The sequence below is a fragment of the Acinonyx jubatus genome, chromosome C1 (genome assembly GCF_027475565.1).
Source record: "Acinonyx jubatus isolate Ajub_Pintada_27869175 chromosome C1, VMU_Ajub_asm_v1.0, whole genome shotgun sequence".
NCBI lineage: Eukaryota > Metazoa > Chordata > Mammalia > Carnivora > Felidae > Acinonyx > Acinonyx jubatus.
The window spans coordinates 84,661,230-84,666,513 of NC_069381.1; the positions used below are offsets into that span (position 1 = coordinate 84,661,230).

The 5,284-nt window shown below is 41.3% G+C and overlaps 1 pseudogene; it reads right to left on the reverse strand.

The window, feature by feature from the left end:
• Nucleotides 1-212: 212 nt before the first annotated feature.
• On the reverse strand, nt 213-1,059 carry LOC113599232 (60S ribosomal protein L13a-like; annotated as a pseudogene).
• Nucleotides 1,060-5,284: the final 4,225 nt, after the last annotated feature.

Genomic DNA, 5,284 nt, shown 5'->3' on the forward strand with positions numbered 1-5,284 from the left:
CAAAATTTGTGCTTATCCTCAAGACACTAGCTCTTCATTGGTGATACAGTGATGGCTGGATCCGATAATTCCCTGAGAATACTTTTGTGGCCCACAATTTTAGAAAAGTAAGGATAATAGGAAATTTTAATCAAAATAACTTTTCAATACACACTGGGCATCGATACTAATGATATACGCTATTTATCATGCATATGATACACAGTACAGAATGTGGGTTCGATTTTATTAGACTCAGACCAGGAGTTCGTGAATTTTAAGGGCCTCTGTGTATTTGTTGATTTTCTTCTCCACATTCTTTTTGGCCTGTTTCCATAGCCTCATGAGCTGCTTTTTCTTCTGGTAATGGATCTTGGCTTTCTCCTTCTTCTCCTCTAGAGTGACTGTTACTGCCTTGTATATCCAGCCAATCTCACGAGCCAGGTGCCCCAAGTAAGCAAACTATTGTGTAGGCTTCAGATACACAACCTTCAGGGCAGGAACCACCATCCACTTTTTCTTGTCATAGGGTGGTGGGATCCCAACACACACCTTGAGGCGGTCCAAGGCAGACTAGCCTCCCTTGGTCTTGTGGGGCAGCATGCCTCAGACCATCCTCCCAAAGATGTGGCTGGGCCCCTGAAGGTGTAGGGGCCATGGGATGGGCTGGTGTTCATCTGCTTGCAGAGGAAAGCCAAGTACTTCAACTTGTTTCTGTAGGAATCGCCAGAAATGATGATGCCCTCACAGCACACAACTACGACCTTCCTGCCTAGCAGCACCTGTTTGGCCACAATGGCCACCAGGTGGCCCAAGAATGCCCTTCCACCATCTGGGGTGACCACCTGAGAAGAGAGGTTCAGTTATTTTTAACAAATATTTTTGCCATTTCTTCTTATCTTGTGTTTAAAGAATCCTCTTTAAATATGGTAAAAAGTAGGAACCTGAACCAGGTAAATAGACTCCTTTAAGAGATTCTTATAACAAAGCTAATTTCAGTCAGCCTTGCTATGTCACAAATACATTGCCAAGGGAGATTATGGAAGAAGGAGAGTAATCCCTTTTTATAAAATGGTTTTACCTCAGTTTTCCTCAAGTAGAGTGGTCTCCCACTATTGCTTCTCTGATTCTAGTTAATCTTCAGGAGTAATCAGTAAAAGTATTAGACATCATTAAAAGAAAGAACCAATTTTCAATCAGCTTAAAAAAATCCTTTACCTTGATTTGGTTGATTTTTCTTAATGTTCAAACAAACTGTGTTTATGTCTGCAGGAAGCACATGGTTCCATTTCAAGGAGAAGCTCTCTTCCCATTTAGGTGTTTTGAATCATTTAAGGAATCAATACCTAGTGGAACAACAGAAAGCACTGATAGGCAGGTCCCACTAGGGTGCTATGGACATGAGTCATGATTGGAAATCCAAGAGGTAAAGTCAGTTGGGAAGAGTTTCATTCTCAAATGAATATCATTTCTTTGGGGGACAACTTTGGTTGGATAAAACTTTATTGACAGCTGTGCCCCAGCAGTCCACAGTGCAACCAAATGCCTGTGAGAGTACTTGAGTTCATAATAACCCTTGTCTCTGATTCAATTTCAAAACCAAGTTTCTTGGCCGCTGTTTTGAAACTATGACAAAAGGTCAAATGAATCTCAGTGGTGGTCATGGAAAAATGACAACTTAAAAATGAAGCAGTGAAAACAAGCATCTTGTGGAAACTCGGAAAGCCAGTGCTTTTAGGGTAGAAGTTCCAGCCTGAGGCTTGATGGGTGAATAGGAACCCAGGAGGCATGTGGGGTTGGGGTGTGACTAACAACACCTTAGGTGCACTCTTGTTCACTGCTTCCCAAGAAAGGAGTCTTACAGCAGCTAGTTGTGAAGATTAGGAGGTAAATTTTCAGTCAGCATTATTTGTTAGTTCCTAGACAGTTTATGAACATTAATATGACATTGGAACAAAATTCTTTGAATGTTATAATGTAGAGTTTGGCAGGCCGTTATTTTAGTGGTTTAGAATGAATTATTCAATAACTGCTTGTGTTGAACACCCACTAAGTATCAGGTGCTGTGGTACATGTGTGTACAAGGCAGCTTCTAACCTCATGGTGTTTACAGAAATGCTCTAAGCCTGAATTTCTTCATCTAAGATAGTGTTAAAAAGAAATGACACGCCCCCAAATGGAGTCAACTTTTGCTAAGCCCCACCAACACTTGTGAATACCTAACCTAACTGCAGTTTTGTCCTTTCCCTGGAATGGGATTTTAGACCAGGCTGGGATTTCCTGATCAGCACTATGAGGTTAATCTGTCTTCCCCTAAGGGAAGGTAAGCTCACCTGAAGTAATGCAGTCTTTTAAAATTCCTTGTCTCACCTCCTTTCTGCCTATAAAATCCTTCCATTTCCAGCAACTCCTTGAGGTTTCCTTTTGTTTGCTAGATGGGATGCTGCCTGATTTATGAATTGTTGAATAAAGCCAATTAAATTTTTACATTTACTTGGTTGAATTTTGTTTTTTAACAATAGGAACCATCTTGTGCAATTGAGGGTTAAATGAGGTCATGCATCTCAACTTTTTACATTGTGTGGCAAATAGCAAAGCCTCGTGTTACCTGTAGTCACAGATATAGACAGACTTATGCCTCTGAGAAGGGGTACATCAGTCAACATGAAGGCAGAACATTAGGAAAGGTGTCCTTGAGGAGTTGAGTGCTTATGTATGACCTGAAGGAAGAGGAGAAGAGAGCCAGTAGAAAGAGGAGACTTCCTCCAGATGGAGTGGAGGTATAGGGCGCAGAAGTGAGAGACAGTTGGCAGGAGTTCAGTTCTGAAGCTCCCCTGAGCTCCAGCTGGGGAGTGAGAAGAGATGAGGCTGGCTGGGTGAGGTGTATTGGTCAACCAGCTCTGTGGATATCGGCTGATTTTCACAGTATGAATCTTCCCATTGAGGCTGCTTTCAGCTACCAGCAGTTTAGCAACCAGCACACAAAACTCCTGGATCTTAAAGCATTAGCTCTGCATCAGGTTCAAGTGATATCCAGTATGCTCTCATTGCTGGGTTAAGAGTTTGGATCGTTTCTAGAGCAGCAGGTTGTACTGACAGTACTTTGAGCCAGGGAAACAGAGTATCAGGTCAGAGTTTAAGAAAAATTACTCTGGCTTCAGTGAGGAGAGGGCAAGTCTGGACCAGGAAGGCCCGTAAAGTAATCCAGGCCAGAAATTAAGGTAAATTTAGTAGAGGTAGTAACAGTTGCAATACAGGAAAAAACTGGATTTAGAAGATAATAGAACAACAGATGATTGATCAGGTGCGGAGATTTAGGAAGTGGGAGCATCTAAGGAGTAAATCTGGAATTAGGGTACACTTTGTACCAATAGTATACTTCAGTGGATGGCCATTTGGAGCAAGCTGGCCAATATTGTCTGTCAGGAGTGATAAGCATTCCTGCAACCCAGTCATCTGGATCCAGAGGTTTACTCTTGACTGTATCATTATATTGTGCCCCCAAATGTCTGTAGCATACATCAGATAGAAGAAAAAATGCCTTATTAGTGAAATTACAAATAAGAAAAAATGCAAAGGAAAATCTCTAAAAGAGAAAAGACTTGAATGAACACTTCATAGAGAAAGAAATATGAATGACCAATAAACATATGAACAAAATGTTGATCCTCACTGACAATTAATGAAATACTTTTCACCTATTACATTTGCAAAGATATATAAAACATGAATACCATAGGATGTATAAAGTGTTGACATCTACTTCTAGTGGAATACTGTATAGCCATTAAAAGAATGAGATAGAGAGGTACCTAGGTGGCTTAGTCAGTTAAGCATCCCACTTCGGCTCATGTCACGATCTCACAGTTTGTGAGTTCGAGCCCCATGTCGGGCTGTGTGCTGACAGCTCAGAGCCTGGAGCCTGCTTTGGATTCTGTGTCTCCCTGTCTCTCTGCCCCTCCCTTACTTGCACTCTCTCTTTCTCTCTCAAAAATAAATAAACATTTTTTAAAAGTTAAAGAATGAAGTAGAGTTAATGTTCTGCTAGGAAAGAGTTCCTCAATATGTTGAGAAGTGAAAAAAAAATAAAGGCTTAGAATAATAGCATTCTAAGATACTATTAAAAATAGGCAATGTATATGCAGACATGTGCTTATAAATGGTCAGAAAATGAAGATAACAGAAGAAATCATCTTATGTCTAACTCTGGAGAGTGGAATTTGAGGCCTAATGGGATATAGACCATGGGGAGGAGTGGAGAGTCTTTTTTTTTTTTTTTTTTTAACATTTATTCATTTTTGAGAGTGAGAGAGACAGAGCATGAGTGGGGGAGTGGCAGAGAGAGAGGAAGACACAGAATCCGAAGCAGGCTCCAGGCTCCGAGCTATCAGCACAGGGCCCAATGTGGGGCTCAAACTGACGTACTGCAAGATCATGACCTGAGCCGAAGTTGGACGCTCAACCGACTGAGCCACCCAGGCGCCCCAAGAGTCTTTTTTAAGATACATTTTGTTACGGAAAATTTCAAACATATACAAGTAAAAAAATGATACAATGGACCATGTACTCATCACCTACGTTCAACAATTATCAATATTACTTGATTATGCTATCCTTTTGTTCTATTTGAAAAAAATACCACTAGCATGTATTATTTTCATATTAAAAAAATCCAACGTAGTGGAAGTGATTTGCCCCAGTGACCTTACAGCCATGGGCTTGTTGCTCCAAACTTCAGTCCCCAGAACTAGGAGAAGGCTTCACGGACTGAGGAACATTAGCCACTTTGCTCTTAAATTCTGTCAGCTGTGTAGCTAGAGGGACGGATAACTTTATCCAGATACTATAAGATGATCCTTAATTTAAAAAGCAACATCAAAGGAAGACTGTCTGCTCGGTAAGGGGGAATTTAATATGTTTACTACCCTCCGCCGACACTCCCAGTCCATGTTTTTATTAAGGAACAGCTTGATTTATCCTGCAGCTGATTTTTATCTCTGTATTAAGATTTACTTCATTTCCCAGCAGAGCCCAAAGCTAAGAAAACAGTGCCTTCCTCTTCAAGTTGGTGTGTCTTGGGTAACCAGACAGCTGCTGCCAGATGTGACCCATGGTCACAGTGGTCTGGTGGATGCCTCACAACAGAAGTTTAAGAGCGCTTAGAAAAGTATAGAGATTCCCAGGCCCCACTTGGGATATACTGCCAAATTCTGAGGACTAAAAATGAGGATACCTGCTCCTTGCGTGCATCCATTCATCTACTCCACAGTCACTCACTCCGCATTCCCTATTGTGCCAGACTCTG